This window comes from Hyla sarda, chromosome 4, assembly GCF_029499605.1.
Source record: "Hyla sarda isolate aHylSar1 chromosome 4, aHylSar1.hap1, whole genome shotgun sequence".
NCBI lineage: Eukaryota > Metazoa > Chordata > Amphibia > Anura > Hylidae > Hyla > Hyla sarda.
In genome coordinates this window covers 412,836,393-412,861,126 of record NC_079192.1, presented here as the reverse complement: position 1 = coordinate 412,861,126, position 24,734 = coordinate 412,836,393, and the positions used below count along the sequence as shown (strand labels likewise).

Sequence of the window (24,734 nt, the reverse complement as noted above, 5' to 3'; positions counted from 1 at the left end):
GGTGGTAAAATAAGGTCTGGTATGTAGGATAGCTGGTGAAGGAGTGATCTGGTATGTATGATAGCTGATGAAGGAGTGGTCTAGTATGTAGGATAGTTGGTGAAGGAGGGGTCTGGCATTTAGGATAGCTGTGAAGGAGGGGTCTGGTATATATAGGATAGCTGGGGAAGGAGTTGTCTGGTATGTAGGATAGTTGGTGAAGGAGTGGTCAAGCATATATAGGATAGCTGGTGAAGGAATGGTCTGGTGTATAGGATTGCTGGTGAAGGAATGGTCTGGTGTATAGGATAGCTGGTGGAGGAGGGGTCTGGTATATATAAGATAGCTGATGAAGGTGTGGTCTGGTATGTAGTATAACTAGTGAAGGAGTGATCTGGTATGTAAAATAGCTGGTGAAGGAGTGGTCTGGTATGTAGGATAGCTGGTGAAATAAGGTCTGGTATATAGGATAGCTGGTGAAGGAGTGGGCAGGTATATAGGATAGCTGGTGAAGGAGAGGTCTGTTATTTAGGATAGCTGGTGAAGAAAGGTCTGGTATGTATGATAGCTGGTGAAGGAGTGATCTGGTATGTAGGATTGCTGGTAAAAGAGTGGTCTGGTATACAGGGTGGTTGGTGAAGGATTGGTCTGGGATATAGTAAAGGGGGAAGGAGTTGTCTGGTATGTAAGATAACTGGTGAAGGAGTGGTCTGGTACATAGAATAGCTGGTGAAGGAGTGGTCTGGTATGTAGGATAGCTGGTAAAATAAGGTCTGGTATGTAGGATAGCTGGTGAAGGAGTGATCTGGTATGTATGATAGCTGATGAAGGAGTGGTCTAGTATGTAGGATAGTTGGTGAAGGAGGGGTCTGGCATTTAGGATAGCTGTGAAGGAGGGGTCTGGTATGCAGGATAGCTGGTGAAGGAGTGGTCTGGTATGTAGGATAGCTTGTAAAGGAGGAGGTCTGGTATATATAGGATAGCTGGGGAAGGAGTTGTCTGGTATGTAGGATAGTTGGTGAAGGAGTGGTCTGGCATATATAGGATAGCTGGTGAAGGAGTGGTCTGGTGTATAGGATAGCTGGTGAAGGAGGGGTCTGGTATATATAAGATAGCTGATGAAGGTGTGGTCTGGTATGTAGTATAATTAGTGAAGGAGTGGTCTGGTATGTAAAATAGCTGGTGAAGGAGTGGTCTGGTATGTAGGATAGCTGGTGAAATAAGGTCTGGTATATAGGATAGCTGGTGAAGGAGTGGTCAGGTATATAGGATAGCTGGTGAAGGAGAGGTCTGTTATGTAGGATAGCTGGTGAAGAAAGGTCTGGTATGTAGTATAACTGGTGAAGGAGTGGTCTGGTATGTAGGATAGCTGGTGAAGGAGGGGTCTGGTATGTAGGATAGCTGGTGAAGGAGGGGTCTGGTATGTAGAATAGCTGGTGAAGGAGTGGTCTGGTATGTAGGATAGTTGGTAAAAGAGTGGTCTGGTATATAGGATAGTTGGTGAAGGATTGGTCTGGGATACAGTAAAGGGGGAAGGAGTTGTCTGGTATTTAGGATAGTTGGTGGAGGAGTGGTCTGGTATATAACATAGCTGGTGAAGGAGGGATCTGGTATGTAGAATATCTGGTAAAGGAGTCGTCTGATATGGAGGATAGCTGATGAAGGAGTCGTCTAGTATGTAGGATAGTTGGTGAAAGAGGGGTCTGGCATTTAGGATAGCTGTGAAGGAGGGGTCTGGTATGTAGGATAGCTGGTAAAGGAGGGGGTCTGGTATATATAGGATAGCTGGGGAAGGAGTTGTCTGGTATGTAGGATAGTTGGTGAAGGAGTGGTCTGGCATATATAGGATAGCTGGTGAAGGAGTGGTCTGGTGTATAGGATAGCTGGTGAAGGAGGGGTCTGGTATATATAAGATAGCTGATGAAGGTGTGGTCTGGTATGTAGCATAACTAGTGAAGGAGTGGTCTGGTATGTAAAATATCTGGTGAAGGAGTGGTCTGGTATGTAGGATAGCTGGTGAAATAAGGTCTGGTATATAGGACAGCTGGTGAAGGAATGGTCAGGTATATAGGATAGCTGGTGAAGGAGAGGTCTGTTATGTAGGATAGCTGGTGAAGAAAGGTCTGGTATGTATGATAGCTGGTGAAGGAGTGGTCTAGTATGTAGAATAGCTGGTGAAGAAGTGGTCTAGTATGTAGGATAGTTGGTGAAGGAGGGGTCTGGTATAGCTGGTGAAGGAGGGGTCTGGTATGTAGAATAGCTGGTGAAGGAGTGGTCTGGTATATAGGATAGTTGGTAAAGGATTGGTCTGGGATATAGTAAAGGGTGAAGGAGTTGTCTGGTATGTAAAATAACTGGTGAAGGAGTTGTCTGGTATTTAGGGTAGTTGGTGGAGGAGTGGTCTGGTATATAGGATAGCTGGTGAAGGAGGGATCTGGTATGTAGGAGAGCTGGTAAATGAGTTGGGATGTATAAAGGATAGCTGGTGAAGGAGGGGTCTGGTATGTAGATTAGCTGGTGAAGGAGGGGTCTGGTATGTAGAATAGCTGGTGAAGGAGTGGTCTGATATGGAGCATAGCTGGTGAAGGAGTGGTCTGGTATGTAGGATAGCTGGTAAAGGAGTGGTCTGGTATGTAGGATAGCTGGTGAAGCAGTGGCCTGTTATATAGGATAGTTGGTGAAGGATTGGTCTGGTATGTAGGATAGCTGGTGAAGGAGTGGTCTGGTATATAGGATAGTTGGTGAAGGAGTGGTCTGGTATGTAGGATAGCTGGTAAAGGAGCGGTCTGGTATATAGGATAGCAGATGAAGGAGTGGTCTGGTATGTAAGATAGCTGGTGCAGCAGTGGTCTGGTATGTAGGATAGCTGTTGGAGGAGTGGTTTAGTATATAGGATAACTGGGGAAGGAATGGTCTGTTAGGAAGAATAGCTGGTGAAAGAGTGGTTTGGCATGTAAGATGGTTAAGGAGTGATCTAGTATACAGGGTAGCTGGAGAAGCAGTGGTCTGGTATGTAGGATACCTGGTGAAGGAGTGGTCTGGAATGTAGGATAGCGGGTGAAGAAGTGGTCTGGTGTGTACAATAGCTGGTGAAGGAGTGGTCTGGTATGTAAAATAGCTGGTGAAGGACTGGTCTGGTAAATAGGATAGTTGGTGAAGCAGTGGTCTGGTATATAGGATAGCTGGTGAAGGAGTGGCCTGGTACATAGGATAGCTGGTGCAGGAGTGGTCTTGTATATACGATAGCTGAGGAAGGAGTGGTCTGGTATAAAGGATAGTTGGTGAAGAAGTGGTCTGGTATATAGGATATCTGGGGAAGGAGTGGTCTGGTATATAGAATAGCTGGTGAAGAAGTGGTCTGGTATGAGGGACAGCTGGTGAAGGAATGGTCTGGTATATAGGATAGATGGTGAAGGAGTGGTCTCGTATGTAGGATAGCTGGTGAAGTAAGGTCTGGTATGTAGGATAGCTGGTGTAGGAATGGTCTGGTATGTAGGGTAGCTGGTGATGAAGTGGTCTGGTATGTAGGATAGCTGGTGAAGGAGTGGTCTGGTATGTAAAATAGCTGGTGAAGGAGTGGTCTGGTATGTAGGATAGCTGGTAAAGGAGTGGTCTGGTATGTAGGATAGCTGGTGAAGCAGTGGCCTGTTATATAGGATAGTTGGTGAAGGATTGGTCTGGTATGTAGGATAGCTGGTGAAGGAGTGGTCTGGTATATAGGATAGTTGGTGAAGGAGTGGTCTGGTATGTAGGATAGCTGGTAAAGGAGCGGTCTGGTATATAGGATAGCAGATGAAGGAGTGGTCTGGTATGTAAGATAGCTGGTGCAGCAGTGGTCTGGTATGTAGGATAGCTGGTGGAGGTGTGGTTTAGTATATAGGATAACTGGGGAAGGAATGGTCTGTTAGGAAGAATAGCTGGTGAAAGAGTGGTTTGGCATGTAAGATGGTTAAGGAGTGATCTAGTATACAGGGTAGCTGGAGAAGCAGTGGTCTGGTATGTAGGATACCTGGTGAAGGAGTGGTCTGGAATGTAGGATAGCGGGTGAAGAAGTGGTCTGGTGTGTACAATAGCTGGTGAAGGAGTGGTCTGGTATGTAAAATAGCTGGTGAAGGACTGGTCTGGTAAATAGGATAGTTGGTGAAGCAGTGGTCTGGTATATAGGATAGCTGGTGAAGGAGTGGCCTGGTACATAGGATAGCTGGTGCAGGAGTGGTCTTGTATATACGATAGCTGAGGAAGGAGTGGTCTGGTATAAAGGATAGTTGGTGAAGAAGTGGTCTGGTATATAGGATATCTGGGGAAGGAGTGGTCTGGTATATAGAATAGCTGGTGAAGAAGTGGTCTGGTATGAGGGACAGCTGGTGAAGGAATGGTCTGGTATATAGGATAGATGGTGAAGGAGTGGTCTCGTATGTAGGATAGCTGGTGAAGTAAGGTCTGGTATGTAGGATAGCTGGTGTAGGAATGGTCTGGTATGTAGGATAGCTGGTGATGAAGTGGTCTGGTATGTAGGATAGCTGGTGAAGGAGTGGTCTGGTATGTAAAATAGCTGGTGAAGGAGTGGTCTGGTATGTAGGATAGCTGGTGAAGTAAGGTCTGGTATGTAGGATAGCTGGTGAAGGAGTGGTCTGGAATTTAGGATAGCTAGTGAAAGAGGGGTCTGGTATATATAGGATAGCTGGTGAAGAGTGGTCTGGTATGTAAAATAGCTAGTGAATGAGTGGTCTGGTATGTAGGATAGCTGGTGAAGGAGTGGTCTGGAATGTAGGATAGCTGATGAAAGAGTGGTCTAGTATGTAGGATAGCTGGTGAAGGAGTGGTCTGGTATGTAGGACAGCTGGTGTAGGAGTGGTCTGGCATGTAGAATAGCTGGTGAAGGAGTGAACTGGTATGTAGTATAATTGGTGAAGAAGTGGTCTCGTATGTAGGAAAGCAAGTGAAGGAGTAGCCTGGAATATAGGATAGCTGGTGAAGGAGTGGTCTGGTATTTAGGATAGCTGGTGAAGGAGTTAACTAGTATGTAGGATAGGTGGTGAAGGAGTGGTCTTGTTTGTAGGATAGCTGGTGAAGCAGTGGTCTGGTATGTAGGATAGCTGGTGAAGCAGTGGTCTGGTATGTAGGATAGCTGGTGAAGGAGTGAACTGGTATGTAGTATAACTGGTGAAGTAGTGGCCTGTTATATAGGATTGTTGGTGAAGGAGTGGTCTAGTATGTAGGATAGTTGGTGAAGGAGTGGTCTGGTTTTTAGGATAGCTGTAGAAGGAGTGGTCTGGTAAATAGGATAGCTGGTGAAGGAATGGTCTGTTATGTAGGATAGTTGGTGAAGGAGTGGTCTGGTATGAAGAATAGCTGGTTAAGGAGTGATGTGGTATATAGGGTAGCTGGAAAAGGAGTGGTCTGGTATGTAGGATAGCTATGGAAGGAGTTGTCTGGTATGTAGGATAGCTGGTGAAGGAGTAGTCTGGTATGTAGGATAGCTGGTGAAGGAGTGGTCTGATATGTAGGATAGCTGGTGAAGGAGTGGTCTGGTATGTAAGATAGCTGGTGACGCAGTGTTCTGGTATGTAGGATAGCTGATGAAGAAGTGGTCTGGTGTGTAGGATAGCTGCTGAAGGAGTGGACTGGTATGTAGGATAGCTGGTGATGGAGTGATCTGATATGTAGGATAGCTGCTGACGTATTGGACTGGTATGTAGGATAGCTGGTGAAGTAAGGTCTGGTATGTAAGATAGCTGGTGAAGGAATGGTCTGGTATATAGAATAGCTGATGAACGAGTTGACTGGTATGTAGGAGAACTGATGATGGAGTGGCCTGTTATATAGGATATTTGGTGAAGGAGTGGTCTGTTATGTAGGATAGTTGGTGAAGGATTGGTCTTGTATATAGGATAGCTAGTGAAGGAGAGGTCTGGTATGTAGGATAGCTGGTGAAGGAGTGGTCTTGTATATAGGATAGCTAGTGAAGAAGTGGTCTGGTATGTAGGATAGTTGGTGAAGGAGTGGTCTGGTATGTAGGACAGCAGGTGAAGTAGGGGTCTGGTATAATGGATGGCTGCTTATGAAGTGATTTGGTATATAGGGTGGCTGGAAAAGGAGTGGTCTGGTATGTAGGATAGCTATGGAAGGAGTGGTCTGGTATGTAGGATAGCTGTTGAAGAAGTAGTCTGGTGTGTAGGATAGCTGGTGAAGGAGGTGTCTGGAATTTAGGATAGCTGGTGAAAGAGTGTTCCGGTATGAAGGATAGCTGGTGAAGTAAGGTATGGTATGTAGGATAGCTGGTGAAGTAAGGTCTGGTATGTAGGATAGCTGGTGAAAGAGTGGTCTGTTATGTAGGATAGCTGGTGAAAGAGTGGTCTGTTATGTAGGATAGCTGGTGAAGTAAGGTCTGGTATGTATGATAGCTGGTGAAGGAGTGGTCTAGTACGTAGGAGATACCATGATCACCAAGGTCTGAAGAACTCCCAGCATTGTGGTAGAGATTTTGAGTAGTATGATTGCAGTACTTTTCGTTCTTATTAGAACCGCAATTCTCAAGAGCATACCACCTCAAGATCTCCTCCTGGAACTGCCTCGGAACATCTGAAGGAGAAGATCTTGAAGACTGCAGCTCTGGAAGAAGCCAATGAAGAACTTTGAAGAAGCTAAATGCCTATGAATTCCGGAAATTTGGCGAAAACTAAAGCGGCGCAGAATCTTCTCGGAGAAGCTCGCTGCCTCTGGAGAATATCTGCATAGCTCCTCCCACCCGGGAAAGAAGACTTTGCGAAGACTCTCCAGCTAGAAAGGATGCAGAGCCTGCTGGAAGAAGCCATGGCCTCAACCAGCAAGTCAACCAAGGAGGCTGCAGGGCAAAGACTGGAGGTTCAGCCCCAACCTAAGATATCTTCAGCCTCCACTCAAGCAAGGCAGAAGGGCAGCAGAACCCTGAATCCCAAACCAAGACACTCCAGCCCTGCAGCCCTGGATGTGCCACTTTACGCGGTTTATTTGTACACAGGAATTGTCAGCATTTGGTAGACCTTCTGGGTGTTCCTCCTGGCGGTCTAGGGGAGGTGTGTGTGGCCATTTGGTTCCTCACCTCTCTGCAACCCCTGGGCATCTTGGCTTCGGTCAAGATCCTATTGGCATACGGCTCATTGGCTGATACCTTGGTTAACTCCTAGGTTGAAGCCAGGTGCATTTGGGGCCCCTTAGTAGTTTCGGTGAAAAAGGGGCATCGAACCTGGATCCTTGCAGGTGCCTTTTGGCCCGGAGGTGAAGGGTAGGGCCTCTCTCCTGTTGGAGAAGGGCTCAGCGATAGACCGCATCCTTAGTGCACGTTTTTTTTAGTGTGAAATGTTTGCACTTTTTCTTGCACTTGATGAAGTGATGGAGAGCACTTGCCTCAGCTCTTAAAAAAAAAAAGTTGGATAGCTGGTGAAATAGTGGTCTTGTATGTAGGATAGCTGGTGGAGGAGTGGTCTGGTATGTAGGATAATTGGTGAAGGAGTGGTCTGGTATGTAGGATAATTGGTGAAGGAGTGGTCTGGTATGTAGGATAGCTGGTGTAGGAGTGCTCCATTATATAGGATAGCTGGTGAAGGAATGGTCTGGTATATAGGATAGCTGGTGAAGGAGTGGTTTAGTATATAGGATAGCTAGTGAAGGAGTGATCTGGTATGCAGGATAGCTGGTGAAGTAGTGGTCTAGTATATAGGATAGCTAGTGAAGGAGTGGTCTGGTATGCAGGATAGCTGGTGAAGTAGTGGTCTTGTATGTAGGATAGCTGGTGAAGGAGTGGTCCTGTATATATTATAGCTGGTGAAGGAGTGGTCTGGTATGTAGGATAATTGGTGGAGGAGTGGCCTGGTGTATTGGATAGCTGGTGAAGGAGTGGTCTGGTATGTAGGATAGCTGGTGAAGGAGTGGTCTGGTATGTAGAATAGCTGGTGAAGGAGTGGTCTGGTATATAGGATAGCTGGTGAAGGAGTGGTCTGGTATGTAGGATAGCTGGTGTAGGAGTGGTCCGTTATATAGGATAGCTGGTGAAGGAATGGTCTGGTATATAGGATAGCTGGTGAAGGAATGGTCTGGTATATAGGATAGTTGGTGAAGGAGTGGTCTGGTATATAGGATAGCTGGTAAAGGCGTGGTCTGGTATGTAGGATAGCTGGTGAAGGAGTGGTCTGGTATGTAGGATAGCTGGTGTAGGAGTGGTCCGTTAAATAGGATAGCTGGTGAAGGAATGGTCTGATACATAGAATAGCTGGTGAAGGAGTCGCCTGGTATATAGGATAGCTAGTGAAGAAGTGGTCTTGTATGTAAAATAGCTGATGAAGGATGGGTCTGATATGTAGGAAAATTGGTGAAGGAGTGGTCTGGTATGTAGGATAGCAGGTGAAGGAGTGGTTTGGTATATAGGAAAGCTGGTGAAGGAGTGGTCTGGTATATTGGACAGCTGGTGAAAGAGTGGTCTGGTATGTAGGATAGATGTGAAGGAGTGGTCTGGTATATAGGTTAGCTGGTGTAGTAGTGGTCCGTTATATAGGATAGCTGTTGGAGGAGTGGTCTTGTATGTAGGATAATTGGTGAAGGACTGGTCTGGTATGTAGGATAGCTGGTAAAGGAGTAGTCTGGTATGTAGGATAGCTGGTGAAGGAGTGGTCTGGTATGTAGGATTGCTGGTGTAGGAGTGGTCCGTTAAATAGGATAGCTGGTGAAGGAATGGTCTGGTACAAAGAATAGCTGGTGAAGGAGTCTTCTGGTATATAGAATAGCTGGGGAAGGAGTGGTCTGGTATTTTGGACTGCTGGTGAAAGAGTGGTCTGGTATGTAGGATAGATGTGAAGCAGTGGTCTTGTATATAGGATAGCTGGTAAAGGAGTGGTCTTGTATATAGGATAGCTGGGAAAGGAGTGGTCTGGTATATAGGATAGCTGGGGAAGGAGTTGTCTGGTATATAGGATAGCTGGGGAAGGAGTGGTCTGGTATATAAAATAGCTGGGGAAGGAGTTGTCTGGTATATAGGATAGCTGGAGAAGGAGTGGTCTGGTATATAGGATAGCTGGTGAAGGAGTGGTCTGGTATATAGGATAGCTGGTGAAGGAGTGGTCTGGTATATAGGATAGCTGAAGAAGGAGTGGTCTGGTATATAGGATAGCTGGTAAAGATTGGTCTGGTATGTATTATAGTTGGTGAAGGAGGGGAGCTTTTCAATTAAGATTAAAGACAAATTCCCAGAAACTGATTCTATGCTCATTTATTAGATTCAAACATATCTACTGCTTTCCTAAAAAGACACAGAGATGGTAATCCTCTGATAATTTCTTTCTTGCTCTGGTCAGGTAGTCACGATGCTGCCAGACACAACAACCTTGAGTTGAGCAAATTTGGTTAAAAAAAAAAAATGAGGCGTTAGAATTTACAATGCACAACAACCATTTGTCCGTCAGTAGAAATGCATTGCTCAGTCTTCACGCAAGAGATATTTACTGAAAAACCAACCGCAAAAGGAGGAAATTGAGGACCCCGCAGGCATCCCACATCCCCGCTCAGAAATGGTAATTGCATAGTGCGGAATCTTTGTTTTATTCGCACCGAGCTGAAGGTTACAGCGCGACGGATCGCTCGGGATTCTGACGGCTGAGAACTCATTGAAAAGGAAAGCAGAAAAAAAAATCTTGTATACACAAAATCTGCCAAGAATAAATTCCTCACCCATAATATCAAATAACAGAAGAGCCAAGAGAAAGCAAGCGGAAAATAATGACAGAGATAAAGGAAACAATGGGAGCTTGGAACGGGTGGGATTGGTTTTCTTCTCCATGTTATTATTTAGAGATCTGGGATCAGTACAGGGTGATACATCATTTTCTTACTACATAAGGGACATAACTAGCGTTGCCTGTGCCAGGTCTTTTGCCTGGTGCCTGGGGTCTCCTAGCACCAGTTAACATCAAATGCAGTTCTGATCCCCGTTCACCAATGCCACTTAAAGGGGTACTCTGCCGCAAAACACCCCCAGGGACCCCTGCGATCTCTTGGCCGGCAGCGATGGCGTCCGAAACATGGAAGCTCAGAGCTTCTGTGTTCATGATGTCACGCCACGCGCCCTCCATTCATGTCTATGGTAGATGTCCCGCCTCCTTCCATAGACATAAATGGAGGGGGCATGACGGCTGTAGTTCATCCGGTGATATGAAAAAAACTGTGACCCGTAGCTGAATGTGACCTGAGCTTCTGAGCTCCGCCCTTTCAGCCCTTGTCAGTGTTGATCGCTATTAGGGGTAGGGGTTAGGATTAGGGGTAAGGGTTAGGGGGTTAGGATTAACGGGTTAGGGTTAGGGGTAAGGCTAGGTTCAGACTACGGAATCTCCGGGCAGAAAATTTCCACCCGGAAATTCCGAGTGTGGCCAGCGCTGACTGAATCAGTCGGCACTAGGACCGCGCGGACACTGCAGTCTCCAATAGACTGGAATGTGTTCCGCGCGGATTTCCGCCTGAAGAAATAGCAACGCCATTCTTCAGGCAGAAATTTCCAAGCAGATTTTCCGTCCACAAATTCCGCTTCACAAATTCCGAAGTGTCAATTTGTTAACGGAAACCCATTCACTACACTATACATTTTAGCAAGCGGAATTTCTGCCTGCAATTTCAAAGCAGAATTGCAGGCGGAAATTCCGTAGTCTGAACCTAGCCTAAGGGTTAGGATTAGGGGTAGGGGTTAGAATTAGGGTTAGGATTAGAGGTTAGGGGCAAGAGTTAGGGGTAGGGGTTAGAATTAGGGTTAGGATTAGAGGTTAGGGGCAAGGGTTAGGATTAGGGGTTAGGATTAGAGGTTAGGATAAGGGGTTAGGATAAGGGGTTAGGATTAAAGATAGGGGTTAGGATTAAGGTTGAGGGTTACAGAGTGAGCCATCTGTAAAGCAGAAAAGTGTGTTCCTGTGTGGAGGGTCACATTCCGCTACAGGGACACCGTTTATGTTACCGGGACCCCCCCCCCTGTGATCTCTAGGCTGGCACTGTGCCGTTACGGTCACGGAAGCCTGGGGCTTCCGTGATTGTGACATCACACCATGCCCCCTCCATTCATGTGTATGGGAGGAGGCATGACAGCTACTACGTAGCCGTCACGCCTCCCCCATACACATGAATGGAGGGGGCATGGCGGCTGTGTTCGTCAGTCATCCGGCATTCGGATGACTAGGGTGCGTGGCAGAGATCGTGGGGGCTCACTGTACTTACGATCAGACATCTTATCCCCTATCCTTTGGAGTACCCCTTTAAAAATACCACGTCATTTTAGACCAAATAAGTAAAAAATTATGGCATTCACATGCTATTAATGATAGGATATCCGCTGACATGTAAATCATCAAATAGTGATGAAAATACCAAAAGTTTCATTAAAGTCGATAAATAGAGTGTCTGTTATAGGTCCTGCACCCTGCTTTATCCCAAGTCTCATTACCAATTAGAAAGATACTACATCTTTCTTATCAAGCCTTTCATCCAAACAGTCCGGGTAGTGTCATCCTGTTCATGATACATTACAGATTGTATAGGGTTAAAAACAGGCAGAAAAGCTTAAAGGGGTACTCTGGCAAAAAAAAAACATTTTTTTTTTTCATATCAACTGGCTCCGCAAAGTTAAACAGATTTATAAATTACTTCTATTAAAAAAATCTTAATCCTACCAATACTTATCAGCTGCTGAAGTTAAGTTGTTCTTTTCTGTCTGACCACAGTGCTCTCTGCTGACACCTCCGTCTACCTCAGGAACTGTCCAGAGCAGGAGAGGTTTGCTATGGGGATTTGCTCCTACTCTGGACAGTTCCTGAGACAGACAGAGGTGTCAGCAGACAGAAAAGAACAACTCAACTTCAGCAGCTGATAATTACTGCTAGGATTAATATATATATATATATATATATATAAATATATATATATATATATATATATATATATAAATATATATATATATATATATATATATATATATATATATTTTTTTTTTTTTTTTTATAAAAGTAATTTACAAATCTGTTTAACTTTCTGGAGCCAGTGGATATAAAAAAAAAAAGTTTTTCACTGGAATACCCCTTTAAAAAAGCATCTGAGGCTATTAGCCTGACAAAGGTGACGTAAGTATATACCATAAAAGCACAAATGACTACATGAATGTGTTTTAGTAATAGTATATTCGCTGTCCTGTAAATCAACAAATAGTGATGATTAGTGTTGGGCGTGAATATTCGCAATGCGAATATTTTTCGCCAATATTGCATATTTGCGAATTCGCACATATTGCGAATATAGCGCTATATATTCGCAAATACGAATATTCACTTTTTTTTTTCACAGTACACATCACAGTGATCATCCCTCCCTGCTTCCAGCTTGTGGTGTAAACAAGGCTCCAATACTAGCTACTGTGTCAAGCTGGCAGGCGCCCAAAAATTTGCATATGCAAATTTTCACGCATATTGATCCCTCTTTAAGCTTGTGGGCCAATGAGAATGATCATGTTTGCTGAAGATCACACGATATTGCGCATGCAAATTTTACGGCAAATGCGCATGCACATTTTATGGCGCATAGTAAAAAAAAGGCTGCGAATATGCGAATATATTACGAATATTCGTCCATATATTCGCAAATTCGAATATGGCCTATGCCGCTCAACAGTAGTGATGATAAAACTGAATAAAGTACCTGTTAGGCTGGGTTCACATATGTCCGACATCCGGCATAGGTGAACTCAGCCTAAATCTCGACGCAACTGATGCCACAACAGTGGCTTCTCGGCCTTTTGGCTAAGATCAAGTGTAGTATCTGTTCTTATCAGTTTTTCGTGCCGGTGTACCGTAACGCCGGTATGGGGCTGGTGGGGATGGGTGCTGCATGGAGGATGCAGGTGTACCAGGGCTTTCCGGGTCTGGTTCTGAGGAATCAGCTCGACGGCTGCCCCGATGTGACCTGTTCCCTCCGGATCTCGCCATGAGGCTGAGAGGGTCTAGAGCCGAGGTACTTATGTGCCTCGGGGAGTGGTGACCCCGAGGTGCCGAAACTCACTGGGAGAATAGACTCACTGAGTTGAAGCACGGGCACCATAATCTCTTCACCTTGTGGCACTCACCTCTTGGTTCCCGGCCTTCTGGCTAGGATCAGAGAAATTTTTATAGATCCGGCCGGATGTCCGGGCAGTATATCTGCACACATTCACTTATTTATTTCTTTTTGTCTCACTGTGTCACTTTTTGCGTGTTGTGTGTTCACAGGATTTGTCAGGATGCGGTAGCCCTTCTGGGTGTCCCTCCTGGCGGTCTAGGGGAGGTGTGTGTGGCCATTAGGTTCCGCACCTCCCTGCAAACACCCCGGGTACTCCTGCTTTGGCAGGGTACCTACCGTAATCGGCTCTGCGGGCAGATACCTTGGCTAACGCCAAGGGGGATGCCGGGAGCATTTGTGGTCCCCTAGTAGCTTCGGCGAAAAGGGACATCGAACCTGGAACCTCGCAGGTACCTTTTGGTCCGGAGGCGAAGGGTAAGGTTTGTTGGGGGGCCTCTCTCCTATCGGAGAAGGGCTTGCGATAGACCGCATCCTTTGTGCACGTTTTTTTAGTGTAACACGTTTGCACTTTTTCTTGCACTTTGGGTGAATCGAAAGCACGTTCCTCGGCTTTAGATAAAAAACTGATGCCACAACTGATGACAACTTGTCATTAGTTGTATGGCATGTGGCGTCCATTGTTTCTTGCCAACGGACAGGGGAATGCAGAGACGCTGGATGATTGTGAACTGTCCCATTCAAATGAATGGGATCAGTTCTAGCATCAGTTTCCCTCCGGTGCACGCCGGAGGGAAACTTTGCCGGACGACTGATATATGTGAACCCAGCCTTACAGGTCCTGTACCCTGCTTATCCCAAGCAACATTTCTTTACCCATTATACCCATCCAATCCTTTTATCAAATAAGGAGCCCAGGGACAGTTTTTGGTTATTGAGATCTAGTTCATAATACATCTCAGATGCTACAGGGCCTGTTAAGTGGCTGTTACAGGTCCTGCGGGTCCTGTACCCTGCTCGTCCCAAGCATAGCTATATCGGAACCATATCAGGATAAATTTATATTAAACATATGTGTTTTAGTAATAGGCTATTTGGTGACCTGTTAAACATCAAACAGTAGTAATAAAACGAAATGAAGTGCCTGTTACAGGTCCTGCGGGTCCTGGACCCTGCTTATCCCAAGCATAGCTATATCTGAACCATATGAGCATAAATTATTATTAAACATATATGTTTTAATAATAGGATATTCGCTGACCTAAACATCCTCAAACAGTTGTGATAAAATTGTATGAAGGACCTGTTACAGGTCCTGCGGGTCCTGTACCCTGCTTATCCCAAGCATAGCTATATCTTAACCACATCAGCATAAATTATTACTAAACGTATATGTTTTAATAATAGGATACTCGCTGACTCGAACATCCTCAAACAGTTGTAATAAAATTGTATGAAGGACCTGTTACAGGTCCTGCGGGTCCTGTACTCTGCTCATCCCAAGCAAAGTTTCATTACCCATTTAAGGGCAAGTTACATCTTTCCATTCAAGCCTTTTATTAAATTGTGAGCTCAGGAACACTATTTGGGTGTTGAGATTTTGTTCACCGGCAAAAAACCTGAAAAAAAGTGCTAAATAAATGTAAAAAGGTCTATAAAATTGATCTATTATCGTCCATCACTATTACAGGTCTAACTAAGCCTATTGTGAAGTGTAGTTTGCTTTGTTTCGCATGGCTGGGATTTGTCATTGATATGAAGTGATTCAATGCGGTCCAGTGTAGTGAAGAAAATGACCAGATTTTTCGTCATATAAGACGCTGCGGCATATAAGACGAACCCAATTTTAATGCATAAAAATCTGGAAAATAAAGATTCTGAAACAAATACAATGTAAAGTATAGGACAGTGATCTTCAACCTTCAGATGTTGCAAAACTACAACTCCCAGCATGCCCGGACAGCCGTTGGCTGTCCGGGCATGCTGGGAGTTGTAGTTTTGCAACATCTGGAGGTCCGCAGGTTGAAGATCACTGGTAAAGGAGGTAGTACTCTGAGCAGCCGGGTTAGTGTCACTTTCGCTTCAGACGCGGCGGTCAGCTTTGATCGGCACGTCTGAAGGGTTAATACAGGGCATCACCACGATCGGTGATGTCCTGTATTAGCCGGGGGTCCTGGCCGTTGATGGCCGCAGGGACCACCAGTTTTAATGTGTATTTGCCGTATAAGACGGCATTAACATACGGTAATAAAAAAAAAGCATACATTTTACATATATGTCACCAGATGGATACATGTAATGATGGCACCGCGCCATCTGGCACCCATCAACATCCCATTGACCGTGATACCACCAGACATCAGGTCTTCTAAAGTTTCAGATCGTCATCGAAGAATTATGAAGAGTTTAACACAATTATTGGATTTAACAGCTAGTAAAGTATGTGCCCCCCTCCTACAGAGGGCACCCAGCGGGTCCTATTTACCAAGTATATTATTAGAATGGTGGTATCTACAAGAGGTGACGATTACAGTAACTATGTGATTTTACATGATACCGTGCCGCTGTAGAAACACCTACCGCCCATATGGTCATATGGCACAGTATGGGGGTTTGTACAGTTTCCATAACTCAAAATATAACTGAGAATTTTAAGGAACAACCCCGCTTTCATTGATGTTGAAAAGTGAAGAACTGACTACATTTCCTATTTTGAGGAAAAGTTTTTTTATTTTTTTTATTATGCTCCTATTAAAGGGGTAGTCCTATTAAAGATATTGAGAGCCATTATATGTGCTCCAGCTAAATTCACTATGGCACTGGGATATTGTAGTCACTTATTCGGCTCTATTCAGCCGCCACATGGTTTGCCCTTTAAGGTCATTGGAGGCATGTACAAAAAACAGATTCAAGGGCAGAAAGGGCACCACGCATCATTCTGGTGCTCAGGAACATCGTGCCCCATCGATCAGCCATCCATGGAAAATAACATGTCTTAAAGGGGTACTCCAGTGCTCTGAACATTTGGTGGCATCACAGCCACACCCCCTCGTGATGTCACACCACGCCTCCTCTATTCATGTCAATGGGAGGGGGGCGTGTCGACCACGTGACGTCACAACCACTGATGCAGGAACCCGGCATTTGTTTAGATCACTGCGTGCTGCAGGAGATCGCGGGGGGCCACAGCAGCAGGACCCCTGGGATCCGACATCTTATCTCCTATCATTTGGATAGGGGATAAGAAGTCTAACAGCGGAGTACCCCTTTAAAGGGAACCTGTGGGGCGAACAGTCTCAGCTGAATGATATATAGTTTTGTGGGACGAAAAAGTGGTGTAACTTGTAAATTCTTTCTATAATTAGTAATCCAGTGGGCAGTCCTAATTGGTGATTTACAGCTTTTCTGTATGCTCATACAGGGAAAGCAACCAATCACTGAGTGAGACCGCCCACTTGACTCCTAAGCATGGAAAAAACAAGTCAGGTGTTCATTGGGTGATCCTAATCAGTGATTAACAGTCGTTTTAGTACGCTTACACAGAGAAGGACACCAATCATTGAGTAAGACCACCCAATTCGGGTGGTCCGAATCAGTGATTAACAGCCATTTCTGTGTGTTCATACAGGAAAGTCAACCAAACATTCATTGAGAACACTCGCTGGACTGCTAAGCAGAGAAATAACAAGTTAGGAGTCCAATGGGCACTTCTGTATGCTAATACAGGGAGGGCAACCAATCATTGAGTGAGACCACCCGCTGGACTCCTTAGCATAGAAAGAGCAAGTTAGGAGTCCAATGGGTGATCGTAATCCATGATTGACAGCCATTTATGTATGCTCATATAGGGAAGGCAACCAACAAAGAAGGAAACAATCAGTGAATGAGACTGCCGACTCTTGAGCTTAGAAAGATCAAGTTAGGAGTCCATTGGGTGGTTCTAATCAGTGATTGACAGCCACTCCTGTGTTTTTACAGGAAAGGAAACCAATCATTGAGTGAGATCACCCATCGGACTCCTAAGCATGGAAAATGGCAGTAAGGCATTCAATGGGTGATCCTAATCAGTGATTGACAGTCGTTTTAGTAAGCTTACAATGAGAAGGCAACCAATCATTGAGTGAGACCACCCACTGAATTCATGGGTATTGAAAGAGCAAGGCAGGAGTCTAATGGGTGGTCCGAATCAGTGATTAACAGCTATTTCTGTGTGTTCATACGGGACTCCTAAGAATATAAAGAGCAAGTTAGGAGTCCAATGGGTGTAAACATCAGTGATTGACAGACATTTCTGTATGCTAATACAGGGAAGGCAACCAATCATTGAGTGAGACCACCCGCTGGACTCCTAAGCATAGAACGAGCAAGTTAGGAGTCCAATGGGTGATCCTAATCCGTGATTGACAGCCACTTCTATGTTTTTTACAGGGAAGGCAACCAATCATTAAGTGAGACCGCCCACTTGACTCCTAAGCATAGAAAGAGTAAGTTAGAAGTCCAATGGGTGGTTTGCATCAGTGAATGACAGCCATTCCTTTATGCTCATATGGGGAAGGCAACCAATCATTGAGTGAGACCGCCCACTGGACTCCTAAGCATAGAAAGAATAAAGTACAAGTCATACTACATCTTTTCCAACAAACCCATATATCATTTTTCTCAGCCCCTCCTGCTCTATAACATGATGTTGGTAGATGACGGTAAGAGTACCTCTTTAAGATGTATTTACATAAAGCCGGAAAACCCTTTTTTTAAATTCTGAATTAAAGGAATTGTCCTGCTCTCTGTTGCTCCACTATCTGGTCCTCATCGTGTTTGGTGTTGGCAGCAGCATTTATAAGGTGAGAACATAAAGAGGTAGGGACTTGGGGAAAAGACTGAGTTCTCTATGACAGGTGTCTAGGAGGATTCGGCTGTCGTCTGCTGCCAGTGGGCGCTCACACGGGAGACCCGTCCGCCAGGTTCCTGGCAGGTAAAATATCTCAGCTGAAACCTCATGAGAAACATGGAAAAAAAACCACAATGCTAAGCCGGCTCCTTCACAATATGATCCATGCTAATGAGGTTCCATGGACAGCGCGGTACGTGCGGTGGAGCCCCCGATGCCCTTCAAATCACCTTTACTCGGATTCATCTCCACTCAGAATAATTACATGTGCAGAGCAGACAGCCGCAATGATCAGACTGTCTCTTTTGGCCGCGATCTGCGGGGTTCCTTGAGCAGATATTATTATCCTGAATGGGAGTTTAGTGCGCCGGGGCGGTTTAAAGGGACAGATAACAGCTGCCGGTGTCAGCTCCGTGCACAACATGGCACTATTTATTATGTTTGATGAGATCGAGTCAGAGGGAACCTGTACTGGAAAAAATGTGTATTCTCTGCACGACACGAGCGCCACGCAGGCGCCGACGGTACAACGGTATTCATGTCACAGCCCTGCAAGCTCACGGGATTCCATATATATATATATATATATATATATATATATATATATATACAAAAATAAAAATGATCCGCCTTTCAGGAGCTGCCTGACACCAGCGCATACCTGATAACCCCGCATAGGAGATGCCGCTGCCCCCTGTCGCATCTCCATGACCTGACCTACATATACGGGAGGGCTCATCCCCCGCTCCACTGGGGCTCGCAATGTCACCTGACCGGTCTCTTAGGAAACCAATTATTTTAAGGAACCCGGTGGAATCAGAACTCAAAATACCGAAAACTGCTGATATTATAACCAATAAAAATAATATAATATTGATAATTTCAAGCGGTATGTAACATGTTTTATAAAAAATGATAATATTAGTACTACAGTTATTATTATTATTATGCTATTTAGAATCATACTATTACCATTTCTACACTCTCATTAATAATAGTAATAATAATGATAACAACAATAATAATAATTTAGAATAGTTATTATTATTATTATTAATAATAAAAATAATCATTATTACAATCACCCAAACACCTTGTATAGCTGTCATTCAAAGTAAGCTTGACCAACAGCTTTCTCTTTCAATCGCCCCATTCACATGAATGTAGTTTGGCCAACATTTACTATTTCAATCACCCCATACAAATTAGTTAAAATGTACTTACAGGGGGTGCGGGCCCACCACCACACCTAAAGTGCTGTACTAACCTTATAGAGTTGTGCTCGGGGATAGGCACAACTCTACACAGTATGATGCTCAGAGGACCCAATCTGTATACCATGAGGTATGCAAATAAAGACAAAATGGACGAGGAGCACAAAAGGAGCTCTTAATGAGCGCTGCTGTATGAAGGTACAGAAAACCTGGCCACCACAGTTGCACAGGACTGGTTATATTAACAAGAGAAAGACAAATGGACAGCGCGTTTCACGCTTAGGTACACCTTCGTCAGGTTCAACATAAAAGCAAATTAGTCGTCCTGTTGGCTGGGCACGTCTTCGGCCGAAAGCTTTCTCTTTCGATTGCCCCAGAAACATAAATGTTAGTTTGGTCCAACATCTTTCTCTTTCAATATATATATCTGAATTTTACACATGGTCAAACTTTTATATATTCTCAATGGAGAGAGGAGGGGTAAGCAAAGGGTCAGTCAACTCTAGTGCCGGTTATCTCTCTGAGGATATAGAATAGGGCCGGCCAGTGTAAATCCAAAATGCCTGATCCTTTTCTCTACCAACATCTGTTGTAAATGCTTTGAGGCCTCCATACACTTTACAGAATCAGCCAAATTTTCACTGTAGTGTAAGGACACCTTAAATGGGTGCTCTGCCCCTAGACATCTTATCCCTTATCCAAAGGATAGGGGATAAGATGTCTGATCTCAGGGGTGCTGCTGCTGGGGACCAACGTGATCTTGGCTGCGGCACCCCAGACATCTGGTGCCTGGAGCTCCGTGCCAGCTGTGAGGCGGAGGCTCGTGACGTCAGGGTCACACCCCACACGCCCCCTCCCATAGACTTGCATTGAGGGGGCGTGGCCGTGACGTAACGAGCAGGGCACGGCCGTGACGTCACGAGTCTCCGGCGCTGCACCCAACACCTAAACAAACGCTGGTTGCAGCAGGGAGATAGCGTGGGTCCCCCGCGATCAGACATCATCCTTTAGATAAGGGATAAGATGTCTAGGGCCGAGTACCCCTTTAAAGGGGTACCCTATCCAAAGGATAGGGGAAAACATGTCTGATCGCGGGGGTCCACCCGCTGGGGACTCCCTTGATCTCTGCCGTGGCACCCCAGCCATCCAATCCACGAAGCAAACTCTGTGCAGTGCCGGATGACACAGCCACCACCCCCTCTCCATTCATGTCCGTGGGAGGAGGTGTAATGAATGTCTACTAGCCGTCACACCCCTCCCACAGACATGAATGCAGGGTGCATGGCGTGACATCACGATCACAGAAGCCTCAGGCTTCCATGACCGTAATGCCGCAGCACCGGCCCGGAGATCGTGGGGGGTCACCGTGGCTGGACCCCCCGCAATCAGACATGTAATCTCCTATCCTTTGGATAGGGGATAACATGTATAGGGGCGGAGTACCCCCTTAAGGCTATGTTCAAATGTCGGAAATTCCGCACTGAAATTCCGCAGAAGCAAAATCCCACTGTATTCAATGGGATTCTGCTGCGCTGTGCACATGGCGGAATTTCCGTGCCAGATGTTTACGTCCATTTTTTCTGCGGACTCCACACGGAATGCATTGCCGTCTATAAGATGGCGCATTCCTGTGCGGCCCTAGTGCCAGCATGGGATGTCTGCAGAGAGATTTTCCGTGCGGACAATCCAACGTGTGAAGAAGAGAAGGAATTTGCATTGTTCATTCCCAAGTAGCAGGTCTGTCCGGAGAAAGAAGATATAAGGGTGCAACTATGGGTGTCACCATCACACAACTGGCAGATGTGTACGCATGTTGGGGACCGAGAGACCAAAGGCCGCTCCGGACTCTGGTTGTACAAGAGGAAGAGAACCTAGTTTAATATAGGAAGCAAAATAACCAATATGGGGGAGATTTATCAAAACCTGTGCAGAGGAAAAGTTGCCCAGTTGCCCATAGCAACCAATCAGATTGCTTCTTTCATTTTGCAGAGGCCTTTTTAAAAATGAAAGTAGCGATCTGATTGGTTGCTATGGGCAACTCAGCAACTTTTCCTCTGGACATATAAGTATTAGTCAATGTGTTGGTACTTTACCTATAACTATAGATAGTCTTACACGTGTGATAAAATGGCTCAGTTAGTATGACATGGAGCATGGGTGGGGGGGGGGGGGTGGCTGGTAGACATGATGGGATATGGGGAGGTGGAAGGGTGATCGAGTAAGATCTACATAAAGCTTCCAGAGCTATGACCAATTATATTTCCTCTTCGCCTTTTTGGAGTAGAGTTTTTTGGGGTGGCCCCAAGTGCTACAGGGGTCCCCCAGCAGTTGCATAGGTTTCAGTGCTATTAAAGGGGTACTCCAGTGCTCAGAGCTGGAGGCCGTGATCGTGACGTCACGCCACGCCCTCTCCATTCATGTCTATGGAAGGGGGCGTGTCGGCAGACACGCCCCCTTCCATAGACATGAATGGAGGGGGCGTGGTGTGACAGCACGAGGGTGTGTGGCCGTGAGGTCATGACCACTGCTCCAGAAGATCGCTGGGCCCTAGCAGCGGGACCACTGCGGTCAGACATCTTATTCTCTATGCTTTGGATAGCAGCAGAGTACCCCTTTAACTATGCCCTTGGTTGGGGCAAAATCTTGAAGGTTGGATACGCGGCAGATCTGTCCATCAATAGAAAATTTCTATTCTAGTCAAAAAATTCCAATTTTGCACAAATATTCAATGCAGTCATAGGGATTCAGCCAACGTTAACAGATTCCTATGGCTCCGGCTCCGAGGCCCCCCTCCCCCTCCGCACCTTCCTCCTGTCATTCATTTACCCGGAAACCAGGAACGGCAGGTCTATTCTATGGACTTAATGGAAAGTAAATTAAAGCCGCTCGGTGACACATAGAGATGATTTAGCAGAGGGGAGATATGGGTGAAAAGTTTTGATGTAAAAAAAAGGGACCTGCATGACTCATCGGCGACTGCCAGATTTGGGAAGCTGCAGATAACGGGCGGCCGCTCACAGGAGTAATAAAAGTCGGAGAGACAGCGAAGAGTGCGGCGTTTTTTTTTTCCATTAATAAAGAAATTATCATGTGAGAAAATAAATCCAGTCTCATTGCAGACACCACAATGTCGAGGTGGGTGCTGGAGTGGAACACCGCGTGCGCTACGAGGTTATTAATGCTGCGCGGTAATAAACTGCACGCTGGCTAATACCATTCATTTGAAGCTGTTGTTATTCCATATATATATATTTGAGATATATATATATATATATATATATATATATATATATATATACACACACAAACACCAAAGAAGCTCTTCGGTCTTCTTAGGGACCATGGGATTCACTACGTTTTGCCGATAAGATGTTGGTATGTATTGGCATATGAGCAAAAAGGTACACCGACGTAGGGCTGTTGGGGGTTTCACAATAATAGATGCTGAGTTGACCTCTAAGTCCAAGCCCGATTTTTTGTTCGGGACTGGTATAGTCTTATGTGTGCCATACACATTAGATACAAGTAGCTTAATGGTTGAACAATCATGGAACAAATAATCTTCTTAAGGTGCCCATACATCTCATACTATAGTTGGCCAAACCCACCAGCTTTGGCTTACTGTCTAAGGTGTATGGCAGCCTCTAGTCATCTGTTGGTAAAGAGAAAGGTCTGAAAAAAAACAACAACATGGCCGACCTTTCTTCCCACCAACAGATGATAATAGGCTTCCATACACCCATAGGCTTCCATACACCCATCAGCCAAAGTTCCTGAAAGTTGTGGGTTTGGCCAACTATTATAAGACAATCATTTGTTTAGTGGTTGTTCAACCATCAAGCTACTTTCATCTAATGTGAATGGCCAAATATTGTTCTAGGAGGTATAGGCCAGTCTGGATGCGGCTTACCCCTTCCCATAAACAACAATTGAGCGTTCAGCCATGTGTATAGGGAAATCGTGAGAAATATCTGTTGGCCAGTTGAACGTTTGGCCAATAGTTATAGAAAATGTACGCCCAACTTCATGAACGATCATTTCGACGATGTAGCCATGTATATTTAGTCCATATTGGCCATTAAAGGTGTTCAAACTGGCCATACATGGTCAATAACACCAGGTGAGGGGCAAACAATCTGTGGATATATTGGGAACATTCTGAAAATATATTCTTTCCTGATCATTTCTGACCATTCATGGACGAATGATTCTTTATACAAAAATTGCCAACACTCAGCTAAAACGATCGTTCATTGTTACATTTTACCAGACACACTGTTATTCGTGGTCCAAATCGTTCACCTTCATCAATTTTAAGGTGTATGGGAACCTTCAGCCACAAAGGAGGATGGGAAGCTTGTTGTGGGCTATCACCGAGGCAGTATGGGCTGAGTAAGTCTTCTCAAGATTAAGAGAACTGTTGGGATGAAGGACATAAATCTGAGTTGTGGGCCAAACCCTTGGAAGACGACTGCTGGGCCCTAGATAATAAGATGGGGATCCTTAGCATGACATGGTGGGTATGAATTGGGGAAATGTGGGCCAAATGGCAATAGTGGGAAGGGCTGTTGGAAAGCGAGTCTGGCTTTGGTTGTGTTAAAGGGGCACTCAACCCCTAGACATCTTATCCCCCTATGTCCGATAGCAGGGGGTCCGGCCACTTGCACCCCTGCGATCTCCGGGCCAGCACCTTTTATTTTATGTTTAGAATGCCGCCTTTGTAACGCCACTCCACATTCCCCCTTGATTCATTTCTATGGGAGGGGGCGTGATGGCTGTGGAGCAGAAGTACACAGCCATCATGGGGCAACTCAGTCTAAGGGCTTTCAGTTATAAAACATATGTCCTAATCTGTTTTTAAAGGGGTAGTCCACCCCTAGACATCTTATCGCCTATCAAAAGCGGCAGGACCCCTGTGATCTCGGCTGAGAACTTCGCTCCGTGCCGAATGACTGGCGATGAGGGGCGGAGGCTCGTGACATCACGGACACGCCCCCTCAATGCAAGTCTATGGGAGGGGGCATGATGGCCGTCATGCCCCCTCCCATAGACTTGCATTGAGGGGGCGTGGCCGTGACATCACAAATGGGACGTCATGAACTGCAACCGATGCTCCAAAGTTTCAGTAATATTCAAGTCAGAGCACCACATTGTGTGTTGTAACCGTAAAGCTTCGGTGCCACTGGCATGGTCTGAAACCACTAAGCTTTCTGTACTGTTTGTTATGAAAGCAAAGATTCCATGTCACTATAAATAAGATTAATATAATGTATAATAAACAATAAAAATAATAAAGATAATACATTTCGGGTCTTATATAGCAAAACTGTTATAACAATAAGTGTGATGGTTGTCATAACCCACGATCAGATGACTTTTGTTATCAAGGGTTGGACCCCAAACAGAAACACATCCAGAAGACACAGTCATTCATTTGTGCATTGGGATACTAGACAAACTTTAGGCATTTTCACTCAATTATAGGGCACAACAGTATACTGTATAGAGGACAGGGGTCAAGTCCTAGAAAAAAAAAGTGTGGGAACACTCAAGGGCTGGTACTGCTAATGGCAACAGTGTTCATGCTGTGAAAAAAGCGCGGG

General features: G+C 45.2%; 1 protein-coding gene and 1 pseudogene across 2 annotated transcripts in view; one reads left to right on the top strand and one right to left on the bottom strand.

The window, feature by feature from the left end:
• CHRM2 (cholinergic receptor muscarinic 2) overlaps positions 1 to 24,734 on the bottom strand; it is a 220,681-nt gene that overhangs the window by 8,181 nt on the left and 187,766 nt on the right. The gene's annotated exons all lie outside the window — the stretch shown is intronic.
• Positions 12,757 to 12,866, top strand: LOC130267912 (U2 spliceosomal RNA; annotated as a pseudogene).